The sequence below is a fragment of the Mobula hypostoma genome, chromosome 3 (genome assembly GCF_963921235.1).
Source record: "Mobula hypostoma chromosome 3, sMobHyp1.1, whole genome shotgun sequence".
Lineage (NCBI taxonomy): Eukaryota > Metazoa > Chordata > Chondrichthyes > Myliobatiformes > Myliobatidae > Mobula > Mobula hypostoma.
In genome coordinates, this window is record NC_086099.1 from 161021724 (window position 1) to 161038956 (window position 17233).

The 17233-nt window shown below is 40.8% G+C and overlaps 1 protein-coding gene across 1 annotated transcript in view; it reads right to left on the minus strand.

The window, feature by feature from the left end:
* The window catches only part of LOC134344356 (cullin-1), a 128827-nt gene extending 119294 nt beyond the window's left edge, over window positions 1-9533 (minus strand). The window contains exon 1 of the mRNA XM_063044004.1: window positions 9391-9533. The gene's annotated coding sequence lies outside the window, so the exon portion shown is untranslated. The remainder of the gene's footprint in view (window positions 1-9390) is intronic.
* Between the last annotated feature and the right edge of the window lie 7700 nt (window positions 9534-17233).

Sequence of the window (17233 nt, forward strand, 5' to 3'; positions counted from 1 at the left end):
CACAGTACTCTAATCATAAGGATATAAATGCAACAGGTTAGCAATGATAATACACACATATACACAGAACTAGGGTAATAGGAATCAAACCAAGCTCTATCTCAGTCTAGGGGTAAAATGATCAGTCTTAAGTGACGCAGAGTTCAGTTCAGCTTAGTACAGTTCACAGTAATCACTGTTGTGCCGTTGGGGGGGGGGTGCAATTTGATTCAGGTAGACCTTTGATGTCTTCGCAGTTGGTTTTCGGGCGGACCCTTTTATGTCTTTTATCCCCCCTCCGTTCCAGATACGACCATTCTTCCGCGGGAACCCGGCACCCAGGCAAGGGTGGACATACACACCAGGTTCCCACCTATAGTACCTTTACACCCTGTGAGTCTATGGTCGGTTTCCGCGAACCGGACCTCCAAACTCCCACCAACTCGTGGGGGCACACCACTCTTCCAGGGTCTCGTTATCTCGTGGTGTGTGTCCGTGCCTAGCAAACCTGCTCTTTTTATCCCCCTGCTGGGGTATCACTTGTCCATCAAACTTCAAACAGTTCAGGTTCAAAGTAACCGGTCTGTCAATAGCTGAATTGTAGCAACACACATAAAAGTTGCTGGTGAACGCAGCAGGCCAGGCAGCATCTCTAGGAAGAGGTACAGTCGACGTTTCAGGCCGAGACCCTTCGTCAGGACTAACTGAAGAGTGAGTAAAGGATTTGAAAGTTGGAGGGGGAGATCCAAAATGATAGGAGAAAACAGGAGGGGGAGGGATGGAGCCAAGAGCTGGACAGGTGATAGGCAAAAGGGATATGAGAGGATCATGGGACAGGAGGTCCAGGAAGAAAGACAAGGGGGGGGGACCCAGACGACGGGCAAGGGGTGTATTCAGAGGGACAGAGGGAGAAAAAGGAGAGTGAGAGAAAGAATGTGTGTATAAAAATAAGTAACAGATGGGATATGAGGGGGAGGTGGGGCATTAGTGGAAGTTAGAGAAGTCGATGTTCATGCGATATTCATAGCTGAACTGTGTTTCTTTTCCATTAATCTCCCTCTCCTCTCTCATTAACATTTTGAACATTTCTCCATTGTCTCTCTTATCTCTCTCATTAGCATCAATCGCCTGTTAACTTGGTTTGGTGTCACAGTACATACTTACTTATTTTAAATTTACTATGCTACAATCCCACAGGAAAGAATAGCCAGCAAAACTGAAGGGGTAGTAGCAACATGATTTGAAGTAGGCCAAAATAATAGTAAATGGCTATTTATTCAGACAGAAGATAGTCCTCTTCCCGAAGTCAAAACTAGGTATGTAGCCTTTTACTTTCATAAACATGTGCACAGATCAAATTTCCAAATACACAGAGGACTCAAAGCTTGGGAATAGGGCTGGCAATGACAATACTGAATCTACATAGGCCAATTGAATGAACAAAAGATGACAGATGAAAGTTAGAAAAACTAAGTATTATATGCTTGAAGAATACAGAGAAATAATATTCTCCTTAACTGGCATAATTCTTCAGGGTGAGCAGGTACAGAGAGATTTGAATGCACATGTGCTCAAATCCTTAAGTGTGACAGCACTTGCTGAGCCTCTCAGTCCCAAGTCATAAATTGTGCATTAGAACACAAAAGCCAGGAAGTTGTACTGAACCTGTCAAAACTATGGTCAGACTGCATATCACTAATTACGCCATGGAACACCCAAATTATTTTAATTAGTACTAACATCAGAATGTTGGCTGGATCATCTTTACTCTTTATCCGGTGTTACAAGTCATTTCATGGCATCACAAAGTGAATCAAACTGATCAAAGAATGGCTTCTGTGAAGGTCGGAATTTCAGGACATAGCACTGTTGATCGTCAAAATAGCACCAAGACTGAAAATGCTTCAGCTTATTATTGGGGCCTGCTATCATTAATCCCCAAACATTCACTCATTTGACACTTTTTAAAAAATATATGAATATTTCAAGCTAGAGAAAAGAAAACTAGCCATACTCAAAGAGTGAAGCTGAGCTGCTTTCTTCAATAAATCCTGTACTAGTGAAAATGCTCCTAATGTGGTTGAATAGAAAGTTGCAAGATTTAGACCATGTGACAAAGGAGATACAGTGATTTACTTCCAGGTCACAATGGCGTACAACTTAGGAGACTGCAGGCAACTCCATGCACCACATTGTGCCACTCATTCGAGGCTATGGATTTAGGAGATCAGTCAGAATAGGCCAAATGAATAAATGAAATGCATACTGTAGATGATGCATACCTCAGCCTCTGCGTACAGTAGTGGAAGGAATGAGCACCTTTGGCAATCACACTTTTTCCTGAACAGAGCTGCACTCGTCCAGGCAAATGGAGAGTATTCCAACAAACTACTGACCTGGTAGAGATCTGAGGTGCCTTGATCAAGTCATATGTTGTAGAATATCAGTTTCTGAGCTGCCAAAGTAGTGGTACAATTTATGTAACTGTTTCAGTTGAGTTTTGGTCAAAGGTGACCACCAGATGCTGATTTCATGGGCCATGGTGATGATAAAAGTGCCTGGAGATGCCTGACTGATAGATGGTTAGACACTCTCTTATTGGAGATGGTCACTATCTGGCACTTCCATGGCTTGAATATTATTTGCCAATAGCCCATAATGTGCTCCTCTCTGCAAGGTGTCACTTCAACTAATAGGAATGCATTCCCTTTGATGCCAATTGAATTCACTTTCAGCAGAACTCATTAATTTCAAACTCAGACAAGTGCTGAATGATGTCAAGAACAGCCACCTTCATGTCACCTTTGGAACTCCATGTTTGGACCAAGGCAGTGAAGTCGGGAGATGATAGCCTTTGCAAAATCCACACTGCACTGGTGAGCGTGAGTTTGGTGACTAAATGCTGCTTGAAACAAATGATCAAGGATGCCTTCAATCACCTTTCTAATGACTAAAAGCAGAAAGACTGGTCAGTAATTAGCTGGAAATAATCTGTCCTGCTTTAATGAACATGATATAAACAGGTAAATCTTCGATATTGTTGAATGATAGAGCTACTTTAATTAATTGAGTTCAATTATTATTAAAAGAATGTTGTTTAGATAAATTTTGCTTTATCCAGTATATTGTCCATTTCTTTGAATTACAAAGTGAATCAACTGATTAAACAATGGCCTCGGTGAAGATGGAATTTTAGGAGGAAGCAGAGATGATTGCCCACCTGGCACTTCTGACAGAACATGACTATGGTTGGGGGTTGCTATCATTGATAATGCAGATACTTTTGGAGCATCTTCTCCCAATATTTGTGATATTGACTGCAGAGTTTAGATGTGATCCATTAGGAATTGCTCAACTTAGTCCTATGAAACAGTATTACAACACTGATACCAATTTTTTAGGACTGCCACGTGCTGCTTTCAATATACACGGCAACAATCATCACTGAGCCACTGTCAATCCCCCTAGCTGATAGAAACATTAGAATAAGGGATATGCTGGACCACATGGTTACAGACAGCCATGAAAAACTGCTACTGATGATCTGCAGTCTGTTATGAATGTCCAGCTTTGAGCTATCCTGAGACCATCCATTTAGCATAATGACAGTGCACATCATATAGCTTGTCATCAGTTTTCCACAAAGACTATGTGGCAATCACTCCTGTCAATGCTGTCATGGGCTGATGCATTCAAAGACTACCAAGGACAAGGTCAAGCATTCATCATGCTCTTTGCTCACACTTGACAAATCTACTGGACTTTTGTTTTAAAGTATGACTTAAAACCAGATAGGTGGCATATATGAACTTCCAGGTGGCCCTTGTTAAGTTTCAACTCAAGCAATTATTAAACATTATTAAGATTGCATCGGGTTGGGGATAACATACAGGTTGAATACCCCTTACCTGAAATTCCAAAATCCAAAAAGCCTTCAAAATACGAAATTTTTGAGCACTGACATGATGTCACAAATTGAAAATTCCACAAGGTACTGTGAAGGTCCCCAGGCGACGTGCAGGTCTCTGCACATCACAGAAAGTCTGAGAAATAACCTAACCCGCGTAATGAAAAGTTCATGAAAAATAGAAAAACAGTGCATAAAGCAAAAAAATGAAGATCTTGACTGTGTATCATCAGTGGAGTGAACATATGCCGGTTAACGGTATGCTGATCATGAAACAAACAAAGATCTATCACAACAAAGTGAAAATTGTGAATATTCAGCAGGCTAGTTGCAGAAATTTATGTAAAAGCAGGCGTTAATTTTTAAAGATTTAAAAAAAATTTAAAGATAAAGTATCTACAGGTTATGAAGCACCAGAGAAATTCATTAATGGGTTTGTGAAGATCGCTGCTGATGAAAATCTAACACCAGAACAGGTTTATAATACTGACTGTTTTTATACCTTACATAAAACCTTAAGAAAGTAAAATACAAATAAACCTTTTAATCAAAACACGGCATTGTAGGTGGAGGCTGAAAGCTAACCATTGTTTGCTGTTGTTCAACAACTGATTCAGGTATTCTTGTGAAGTTGCTATGCAGCTTTGTTATCCTGCACACATTGTACTTTGTATTAAAAAGGTATGTAATATTTTTTATTAAGTACATGTGTGATGAACATGTGCAAGCAAAGACTGCTTACCAGAAGTACATAAATTCAGCTGGAAATTATGGCAATCCAAGCAATTATACATTCCAAAATCTGAAACACTTTCAGCTGCAAGCATTTTGAATAAAGGCCTGTACCAGGGTGGGGTGAAGATGGGTTAAAAGGCAGAAAAACAATGACAAATAGATCTTTTCCCCAGATTGGAGAACGTATCAAATCAGGAGCAGCAGAGATCAGTGCTAGTGCCACAGCCATTTAAAATTTACATCAGTGACTTGGATATATTGCTCTTTATCTCACTGCCCAAGTACAGTGATGATACAAAGTTAGGTGACATTGTACGCTATGAGAAGAACACAGGGAAATCCTGGAGATATTGGTTAAGAAAATGGGATAAGAACATGGCAAATGGAATGTAATGTGAATAATGTAAGATTATCCACTTGAGTAGAAAAAGTAGACGGCAGAACAGTTTTAAAATGGTACATGTTTGAGAAGTGCAGGTGTTCAGAGAGATCTCTACCCTTGTACACAAATGATTAGAAGATAACATGCACGTACATCAATTAAAGGAAGGAAACGAAATGTTAAGCGTCATTGTAGGAACAGTCTTTCCTTTTGATTATGTAGGGCCAGGTGGGACTACAGGTCCAATTCATAGAAAGGACACCAGAACTGTGCACTAGAACATTGTCTATACATCTGGTATCCCTACTAACAATGCTCATGATTTAGGGAGTGCAGCAAAGGATCGCCAGATTGACCCTAAGATGGTGAGTTTGTCATACATTCAGAGGTTAAGAAACTAAACCTATACACTCGTTTAAAAGAATAAAAGGTGATTTAATTAAAACATAGTTCGAAAGAGGCTCGACAGATTAGAAGCAGGGATGATGTTTCCTCATGATTGGGATAACGACAGCCAGGAGTTAATCTTAATATGAGCCAGTTATTCAAAGCAAAGTTGAGAAGAAATTTCTTCAGCTTGAAAGTAACAAACACCTTAAGGGAATCTAGGGAAAAGTAATTAAGATAGATTCAGTCTGGGGACTCAGTCATCCGTCATTGGTGATGCTACCATGCAATTCTTGGTGATGAAGACTCAAGTCCCCCAACTAGAGTACATCCCATGCCCTTGCAACTCTTAGTGCTTCTGACAAGTGATGTTCAAAGTGGTCCAGCATTGATTCATTAGCTGAGAGTTATTAATAGGTAATCAGGAGTTTTCTTGTCTTACATTTCACCAGGTGTTTTGGGATATCATGAGATTAGAAGTCAACCTGGAGGCCTCCTAGACAAGCTTCCTCCTCAAGGACGATGAATGAATTTGGCATGTTGCAGACATAATTCTGTAAATACGATGATGCCAGGCTGTTACTTGACTCGGCAGTGAGATCAGTGTCCATAATTGTCCCAGGATTTTCACAAAGTAGAAATTGCAAGATATTTAGGGCTGGATCTGAATTTACTTGGATTGATCGCCAGTGGTCCATTTGTTTTAACATAGGGGTTATAAGACCATAGACCATAAGACGCAGGAGCAGAATTTGGCCATTCAGCCCATCAAGCTGCTCTACCATTCCATCATGGCTGATTTATTATCCCTCTCAACCCTATCTCCTGCCTTCTCCCCATTACTTCTGACACCTTTACTAATCAAGAACCTGCCTTAAAATATACCCAATGACTTGGCCTACACAGCCATCTGCGGCAATTAATTCCACAGATTCGCCAAACACTGGCTAAAAAAATTCTTTCTCATCTCTGTTCTAAATGGATGTCCCTCGATTCTGAGGCTGTGCCTTCTGGTCCTAGACTTCCTCCCTACAGGAAACATTCTCTTCACATCCCAGCTATCAAGGACTTTCAATACTCAATAGATTTCAATGACCCCCCCCCGACCCCCCCTCCCCAAATTCTTTTAAATTCCAGCAAGTACTGACCCAGGCCAATAAAAAACTCCTATATTATTCATTCCTGGAATCATTCTCATGAACCTGCTCTGGACCCTCTCCAATGCCAGCACATCTTTTCTTAGATAAAGAATCCAAAACTGCTCACAATACTCCAACTGCAGTCTGACCAATGCCTTATAAAGCCTCAGCATATTCTAGTCCTCTCAAAATGTATGCTAACATTGCATCTGCCTTCCTTACCACGGATTCAATCTGCAACCTTTAGAAAATCCTGCACAAGGTCTCCCAAGTCCCCTTCCACCTCTGATTTTAAATTTTCTCCCCTTTTATAAAATAATCCAGACCCTCACTCCTACTACCAAGGTGCATGACCACACGCTTATATGCACTATATCAGGCATGGCCAACCTTTTACATTCCATGCGTCAATTTTTTCACTCATGAGTCCAGATGCACCATACAACTTTTGTACCCCCATTCAATTATTGTAAAAATATGTTAATATAGAACTCGTGCGTGAAAAAAAATCACATCTGAACTTGTGCATGAAAAAAATTGACGCATGGAATGTAAAAGGTCAGCCACCCCTGCATTATATTCCTTCTGCCACTTCTTTGTCCATTCTCCCACTCCGTACAAAACCTCCTGCAGACACCCTGCTTCCTCAACACTATTTGGCAGGAGACAGAGAGCGGGAATAAAGGGAGCTTTTTCTGGTTGGCTGCTGGTGACTAGTGGAGTTCCACATGGGTCGGTGTTGTGACCTGTTCTTTTCACCTTGTATGTCAATGATTTGGATGAAGGAATTGATAGCCTTGTGGCCAAGTTTGTGGACAGTGCGAAGATGGGTGGAGGAACTAGGAACTAGTGCCTATCCATGCTAGTATCTTTCCTGTGATAGCATGGGCTCCTATCTTGTCAAGCAGCCCCATACATGGCACCTTGTCAAAGGACTTCTGAAATAAATATCCACTGACTCTCCTTTGTCCATCCTGCTTGTTACTTCCTCAAAGAATTCCACCAGATTTGTCAGTCGAGATTTCACCTTAAGGACACTATGCTGACTTTGGCTTATTTTGTTATACGCCTTCAAATATCCCAAAACCTCATCCTTAATAATAGACTCCAACATGTTTCTAACCACTGAAGTCAGGCTAGCTATGACTTCAGTTCAGACACTGATATTACAGTACAGTTAAATGGTTTATTTCAGAGGTAAATTAAGAGCCAAGCAGATTGTTGTGAGACCTGAAGCGTCTTAGCCCGAAACGCTGACTGTACTCTCTTCCATAGATGCTGCCTGGCCTGCTGAGTTCCTCCAGCATTTTGTGTGTAGTGTATTGCTTGGATTTCCAGCATCTGCAGATTTTCTCATTTGTTATGGGTTTAGTTACATCTCCAGTAATGCTAAATGCACCAATGCATCAACCTTTTCTCCTCAAAGACACTTTCTGATTTCAGTCTTTGTCATTTTTCTGTTTTTATTTCACTCATTAGATTACTGATGGTCACACAGAAACAGCCTAGTAAATCAAAATACCTTGATAAATCACAACAAATGTCATCATAAACCAAATGATCCTAAAGGTTTGTAACTTTTCCTTTATCCTCAAGGACAGAAGAAATAAACCTGATCCAATTTCAAAAGCTTTGCAGACATGGGGTACCGTTGATTTGAGAAATCAGAAATAGAAGTAGAAAATGCTGGAAACCCTCAAAGAAAACAGAGTTAATGCTTCAGGGGCAAAGCACTCTCATCACTAGATCTGATGAAAGGTATCAACCTGAAACATTTAACTCTGTTTTTCTGTGCATAAATGTTGCCTCGCCTTCCACTAAATACTTTAGTGTTTTTGGTAGCATGGTTAATGTTAATTTGATTTAAATATAAAGTATGACATAACATTCCTTTACAATGCGTAGATAACAAAAGTTGTAAGCATTATTATTTTTATACACATGCTAAAATTACTTTTAACAAAACACACTGGAAACAAAATTAACCACGAAAGAGTTTATAATTACCCGCTTAAGTAGTTAAAGAGTTAAACAAAAATGTTCCTGAGAACACTAGCATTAATAGAACTAAAACTTTAGTCTGCTTTATAGAAAAAGATTCCGAAATTTCCAAAAATTAAGGGAAAAAAATTACGGGCAGGACAGACAATCGAACTCTTTCAGCCAAAACTTAATATTTTATGCTGGCAACTAAACGATGTTTATATGTTCAAAATCCATATAAAATAAGGAGGTTGCAGAGCCAGGGTTCCATTTAAACCGCCCCCATGCCACCCTATCTGGGCATCCTGGCATTTTACTTAATCCGACTGCCACTAAGTTAACGGGAGACGAAGCTGCGAGCATACCAAGAATCACACAGCCCGTACTCGCACAAAGACCCAAGGCGCCCAGTCAACGGAAGCCACGCTGCGGACGGCAGACGAGGTGTGCGGGAACCAGCCAGAGGCAGCCGCTTGGTTGCCAGTTGATGCGCAATAAGCACGAGGAAGGCCTGGGCCTAGGTTTCCTCCGGCTCTCCTAGCCACAGCCAGACCCCCTTGTCCCCTCAATGTAAGCGCCCAGTTACACAGCCGTCTTCAGTCTTGGGGGCCTTAAAATAAATGAGATATAACGGTTCATCACTCCCCTCCAGGCCAAGCCCGTGATGCATGACCAGCAACCCTCGGAGCCGGCGTTTCCCAGGCCTGCAGCTCCGAGATCGGGCGCTGCCGACACAACATGGCGGCGGCCCGGCCTCCGGCCACCAGCTCGAATCACCGTGAGTCAGGAGGAATCGGGCCGGGTCCTGGGGCACCGACTCCACCCCAACCTTACCTGTCCTCTTCCTTCTCGTCTCCCCCGCCAAGTCCTGTACTTACCATCGCCCCGTCGCCGGCTCCCAGCCGCTTCGCCTCCTTTTCCAGCTATTTAATTTTCCAACCGACCCAGCACCTCCACTCCGCAGATTCCGCGCTGCCCGCCTTCCGCCTGCAACAAACTCCACAGACAAGAGTTCCGCTGCTCACAGCCTCCCGCGCTCACTCTGGCTCCAAGTTGTAGCTGCGACAGCAGTAGTTAAAACCTCTTTCGCTATTTTTTATATATAACAACAGGTCTGAGAAGCAAGCGCACGTTGTTATTCCCGAACACACACACAGACATAAACAAAGATAATCTGCGAAGAGCTGCATCTCTCAGTTTGATGAAGATAAATCCCTTCGAGGTAGTGCGATTTTAAAATAAACTCTGATGCAATTTCATTTTAATAAAATCATGAACAAAACTATCGACGAAGTTTGCAGTTTAACTGTACAATGCCGTTCCCTAATAAAACAACCATTTCATTTTGATCTATAAACTTTTTGGTGTTCAGTGAATTTTGACCTCCAGCTACAGTATATTGAATTTGCCAAATACAGTAATGTGTTTTCCGCTTACGACAAATAGAAACAAGTGATCAAACCTGCATGACCAAATGATCAAACATCAAATGAACCACCAGCATTGTGTGTGTGTTGCTTGAATTTCCAGCATCTGTAGATTTCCTCGTGTTTGCCTATTACTTTAAAGTAGACCAGAAGACATTATTCGCTCAGAATCAACACCTAGATGAGAATTAGGCTGTACAGCCCATAAAACGATGTTCCTCATTCTGTTGGAATATACTGTACCTCAGTCATACTGCTCTGAACCAGGCCCAACAAATTCACACCGACCATTATCTACACGAACCCCATTTTATTCTCTCCACTTGCCCTTCAACACCCTCCAGATACTACCTTTCACCTACATAGTAGGGATAATTTGCAATGTACATTAGAACTACCGACCTACATGACTCTGAGATGTGGGAGGAAACCAGAATTCTCAGAGGAAAGCCACATGGTCACTGAAGGTGCAACTCCACACAGACTGCATTGAAGGTTAAGACTGAATAAGGGTCACTGTTATTGAACATGTGGAGCAGCAGTTCTACTCGTTGTGCTATTTTAATACTCTCACCTTAAAATTATTGATTCAAATTTGAGCCATAGTCCCATTCACCCTCATTAGCAAAAATTTGCAGACATCCCACCCTGCAAAAACTCACTCCAGGGAGGTAGCACCACTGCCCCTGCACCCCCACCCCCGATCGACTTCCAAGGGTATATATATACAGGACATTTGATTATGAAAGAACACAACAATTTATTTGATCACATATTGAAACTATTTACACACACACACATATATATATATATATATATATACACATACATTCCTTGTTGAGTATTTTGTCAGCAGTCTCAATGCTAATAGCTAAATGCTAATGCAAGTAGCTTTTCTATTTCTTTTGCAAACTCTCCTTGTACTGTGATGTGGCTTGCTTGGCGGATGTGAGCATTTTCCCAGAAGTCTCAACCTCATAGCAGTCTGTGTCAATGAATTTGTTAATTTTGCAAGACATCAGATTCACAAGATTCACAATTATATTATCAAGAAGTCATTTTTTTATTCTATTACAACTTTAAGCAAGGCTACAGGGAGTTTGGCCTCATCACATAGGACATCAATAGAGTAGCTCCTTAGCAACTACGCAGCTAGTTTAAATAACATTAGCTATGCTAATGAACGAATGACACCTGTTAAACTCACCTCAGCACATCTTTTAGTCATTTAACCCACCATAGGCATTAGAAAAGTCACTGTTGCAAACAGTGCAGCGAGCAACACTGTCACTATTTTGACCCCTATTAGGCAGGGGTACACTTTAGTGTAGTCTGGGGTGAAGTACGTTTTATATTTTCTTTTTTTGGAACACTCTGCCATGGCACTGCAGGACACTAACTGAACTGATGGACAATGAAAGAGAGAGAGAGGTCGACTGTAAAGCCCGCCCACAGAGAAAACTGATAGGTCTAGGTCTACTTTGCACAAAGAGAGACCAATCAGGATTTTTTTTCTCTCTCTCTCTCTCTCTCTCTCTCTCTCTCGCTCTCTCTCGCTCTCTCTCTCTCTCTCTCTCTCTCTCTCTCTCGCTCTCTCTCTCTCTCTCTCTCTCTCTCTCTGTCCCCCACTGCCCCAGCTCTCAAAAAAATCCATTTCTGGGATATTCTATATAATTTGCGGGCATCAGGGAGCCGCTATCAATATGTCAGAGACTCCCGGAAGTTCCGGGAGAGATGGGATGTCTGCATTTGTCGAGCTCAAAAGTTATTGATCCGACATTCACAACTCTTTGCATATAAAGTATTACTTATGTGAATTTATTCCTAACTAGGTCAGGTTTGGCATTAAAATTATGTCACCATAAAAAATATAGTTTCTTTTTTGAAATAAATCTAGAAAATGTGGGAAATGCTCAGCAGATCAACAGGAATCCAAGGTGAGAGAAACAGAGTTAACTTTTCAAGTCACTGACTTTTCTTCAGAACCAAGATCAACTTTGCCCCTTTGACCCCGATCATATCCAGCCTGCCTAGGACAACCATTCATCCTCTATTGCCACCCAGCAAACCCCACCACTCACAGTCCCTTCAATATAACTGGCCATTTCTGACACAAAGTAGAAATGCAATGTTGACCCTGAGGAAAAAAATGGTCGGAAAAGAATCCCTTGAGCTTCATTTGGACTTCTTGCAGAAATAGAACAATAGATCCTTTGAGTCTGCTTCACAAGATTGTGGAATCACAGGAACACCCTTTGAACTAAACAGAGATATTCCGCAAAATGGTCAACTAGTCTATGCTTGGGGCTCAGTAATTCAACAAAAGGGATGGCACGGTAGCATCGTGGTTAGCACAACACTTTACTGCATTGAACCAGCAACACGGGTTAAATTCCTGCTGCTGCCTGTAAGCAGTTTATACGTTCTCCTCGTGACCACATGGGTTTCTTCCCACAGTCCAAAGACCTACAGGTTGCTAGGTTAATTGGTCATTGTAAATTGTCCTGTGATTGGGCTAGAGTTAAATCGGAGGTTGCTGGGCTCAAAGGGCTGGAAGGACCTACACTGTGCTGTATTTCAATGAGAAAACATAAAAATGAATAGAAAATTTCAGGTAACAAGGCTTTCCAGCTTATCTCAAAGTAATCAATGCTGATGTAGAGCACTTTTGCACATCCAGAAGAGCTGCTGCTTCACAGCTCCAGCTATCCAGGTTCAATTCTGATCTCTGGCGCTGTGTGGAGATTGTATGGCTTCCTGTGAACACAAGGGTTTCCCTAGATATCCCCGTTTCTACCTACATCTCAAAAGTGTGTGGCTTGATAGGTTGGATACTGTAAATTGCTCCTAGTGTGTGGGTGTTCAGTAGAATCTAGAAATTGATGGGAATGTGGGGAGAATAAAATAAGGTTAGTGTAAGAAGGTGGTTGATGGTCAGTGCAGACTGTGAACTGAGGAAATGAATTCCATACCCTATGACTCTAAGCTGGGGGACTATGCAGCTGTATCTTACATTTTCAGTTTGTTTGTTTTTCTGCTTGTTTCTCTAGCCTCTGTTCCAGCCTATTTACACATTCTCAGTCAGAATTATTACCATTGACAAACTTTCTTCACCCTCTCTTACAAGACCAATCTGTATCGTGCATTCTCTTCCCGTCACCACCCTCTCAAAGACTTCCCTTTCTTCTTCCCATCTTTCCCCTTCTCTTGCAACATAACACTGCCTAAAAACTGTTTTCTAAATGTCTGAATTTTACCAGTTTTGATGAAAAGTCTCTAATCTCAAACATTGACTCTGCATCCACAAATGCCGCTTGACTTGCTGAGTATTTCTAGCATTGCCTGTTTATATTATTTACATTTGTCTCTCTGCTGTTTTTCAAATAATTCTTGATTACCATTTGTCTTCACAGATACAATTTTGACACAGTGGCAGCAGTCCAATTCAATTTGAGCTTGCATCTAAATGTCTTATTGCATTGGTTTTATTTACCTCCCTGGTAACAGCTTGGAATTAGAAGATTTATGTAATTGAGAGAGGCTAATAAAACCATCTACTTCTCACCATTTTGAACACATTCAATACCACACATTAAATCATTTAATGGAGGCATCCAGCATAGAGGCAAGCTCTTAGTCTATCACAGTGATGCTGATCATACTTAAAAAAATACCTGAGAGAAACAGAAAAGATTGTAGATACTGGAACCAGGAGCAACTAACAATCTGTTGGAGGAAATCAGTGGGTCAAGCAGCAATTGTGGGGGAAAAGAATTGCTGATATTTTGGGTTGAAACTCTGTATTGGGTCATCCTAAATTTCTTTCTATCCTAATTTTATCTCAATCACAAACTAATTTCCCGTTAACTTTGAATAAAATTTGATTAATATCTATATCATTAAGTCAGCTCAATAACATCATTCCTACATATGCTACATATCTAGATTATTTCTAGACCAACGATAGCTTGTCCTTAGGGACACAGGAGACCGCAGATGCTGGAATTTGGAGCAATTAGCAAACTGCTGGGGGAACTCAGTGGATCAAACCACATCTGTAGAAGGAAATGGACAGTCAGCACTCTGGGCTGAAACCCTTCATCGGAGCCCTTCTCTTTTTACCTTTGCATTACCATCCTCATTACTTCTGAATGATCTAACTTCAAAGTGTCTCTTTGCTCATGGGGTTAACCACTATATGTTGATTGCACTCCACTCCACTCTGCATCACTTTATTAAATCTAGCCCACATGCATGTAGCCTGAAATATGCTCTTAGAGGAGTTATGTCTTTTTCTAACTCAGAATCAAAGCCTTCAACATAGTCTCTCTCACAAACTTTATTCCCTTGACACTAATTAACACCTTTGCAAACCAACCAGATTTTGTGAAAGCCTGTTGTGCAATTCTGAACTGAACCTAGACTTCCACTGTCTTTCAAGTACACTTTTTTATATCTTCGTAATGTTGCCTGTCTTTATTTAAGTCTCTCAGCTACTGTAACCTTTGTACATGTATTTGTCACTTCTAGGCTTCACTGTTTGATTGAGTTTGCAGCCTAAGGCAGGAGTGCCCTTGTTTTCCTTCATAGACTGTTTAATATATTTTAAGGACCATGTGAAAAGATTCAATGATTAATTTCCAATTATTTCAAACTGCTGAGGCCAATTCAGTATTTAGTCACTACTGAGGTAATATTGCAAAAAGTAAGTTCTGAAATTAAAACAAGACAAAATAGAAAAGAAGAAATAATCTGATATATTACAATATTGGCGTGGAAATTCTCCAGGAGCAATGTAAAAAGGAAGTCATAAGGGAGGTTCCTGTGAGGACTTGAGTGCAGTTCCATTGCACTTATGGCTGCAATGCTCGGGCTTCTCCATTGAGCTGAGCTGTTCCTATTAACTATTCTTTTTATGCCATTTTATTCTTCCTTTTATTGTACTCTGATAACAATAGTTTAAGTAATATGTGGGAGAGAAACAAAATCAATGATTGTGGTTGCTGGCCTTTCACCAGAACTGAGAATCCAAGCATATTGCAGAGGAGCCGGGATAATGGGAATGAGACAAGGGAAAAGTGCATAGCTCCAGTGCTAGTGATGCTCATTGAAAATGAATCTTGATGCAGAGGCGAGGTGACAGAGTGGAAGGTGGTGAAGGCTAATTACACTGGACTCAAATTTTTTTTTAAACGTGTTGCTTCCTCAGAATGTTTTTTGTGTTTATGACAGATTGCTTGAAGCTGAACACAAATATAACTTCAGACTACTTGTTGCACATAGGAATTTGGAGAAACAAGAAAATAACTTTAATTGAATAAAATGCATTTAATTGGATAATGTGCTGATGCTTTGGAATAATTCAACTAAGCTATAAGTGTTTTGTTGATGATTTTCATTTGTTATCAGTGTCTAAGGCTTTTCGCTTAAGTGTCCAACCATAATCAGCCAGGATTGATGGATTCCAGTTGCCCTGATACCGTTTCTCCATGACTGCAATGTCCTGGTGAAACCTTTCACCATGCTCGTCACTGACAGAACCAAGATTTGCAGGGAAGATCTAAATGGGACTGCAGAAAATTAATCTTTAGTGACATGTTGTACTTAATAGTCTTGTATGCTTAAAGCATATTGTCAACCAGCTGCATGTAGGTTGGTGCTCTGTAGTTGCCAAGAAAGTGTTCAATAAGATCCTTGAATGCCTTCCATGCAATTTTCTCTGGTCCTTCTGAAAGTTATTTGAACTTTCTCGTATTGTTGACTGACAAAAATGCCTTCCTTATTCTTGGCATCAGCTATTCTGGAAAACATCCACCTCAAATATCAAAATCCCTCATGCTGACAGCAGATTCCATTCTTGCAGTGTTGAACCCAGTAATTCTGCTTTTGTCTTTGACAAACCAAAGACTCTGACAAGGTCATTTAACTCAGATTGAGTTATCAGATGAGGCTCACTCAACATAAGAGGTTCAAGATCAAGATCTGTATCAATATTAATGTTGTTTTCCATTCCTGGCTTGTGCGTCATGGCATTTTCATCTGCCTCCTCTAGATTCAATGTCTCTAGTGGTTTCAATGCTGGAGGACTATTGTCATGCAACATGGGTCTTATGGCTGAAGGAAGATTGGAGTATTCAATGGACTTCTCATTTTTAGCAGAGAAACCAGACACACTAGTCAGACAGAAGTAGCAGTCTGTCTTAGGATCCTCTGTTCTCACCTTATCATTGAGACAGTGAACGGCATTGACTCCTGTGTACTTCTGAGCCATGTTCGAAGATCGACAACACATATTGCACAACAAGCGTGAGGAGCCCAGGCTTTGTCTTGGTTGCCCATTTTACACCCAAAGTAGAGATCATCGGCGTTCTTAAAAAGAGGAAAATCTCCATCTTTGAGATTTAAACATATACTTGCCAACCATATTACGACTGTTGCAACATTGGCAAGACATTTTGCTATCACAAATACTCCTGAAAATACAGAAAGCAGAACCTTTGTTGGCCAATAGTAATCACAGTTTATATGACAGAAAATGATGTACATAGAAAGAGATGAATCAAATCAGGAAGAGAAAGGAAGAAGAATTAAAAGATAATGGCTAAAATAGTAAAGTAGTTAATGGAGATTAGAAATAAATTCAGAGGACACTGGAAGTATTCAGCAGGACAGGCAGCACCTGTGGAAATAGAAATAATATTTCAGCTCAATGACCTTTCATGAGAATTGGACAATTCTGAAATTCAGGGGAAAGGCTGAAATTGTTGAATTCATTGTAAAGTGCTGAGGGCTGTAATATACAAAGATGGAAAATGTGTGCTGTTCCTTGGTTTCTTGCGATGCTCACTGCAAGAAGCTATGGACAGAAAATTCAAAGTGCAAGTAAAATGGAAAATCAAAATGATAACTGGAAGGAGAGAGCCATCCATGTGGACTTAATGGAACTGCTCTGCAAAGTGGTCGCTCAGTCTGCATTTGATTTCTCCAGTGGAATATAGGCTGCATCATGAGCAGTGAATGCAGAGTAACCGCTCTGGGATGAATGTTTGGGTCATTGCATAGTGTGAAGAGTAGAAGTAAAAGGGCAGGGGTTGCATTTTCATGCGTTGTACCCAAAAGTGTCATTAAGTAAGAGAAAATGGATGTTCATGGGAGATGGAAGAGAGAACATTGCAGAGAAAAAGGTCCTCTGTCAGCCTCTGCCGTTTGGAAGGTTGAGCAGAGTTGTGGCAAATGTTAATTATTCTAGGCAAGCCTGAGATTAAATGGGAGAGAGGGTCTTTGGAGAGAGACC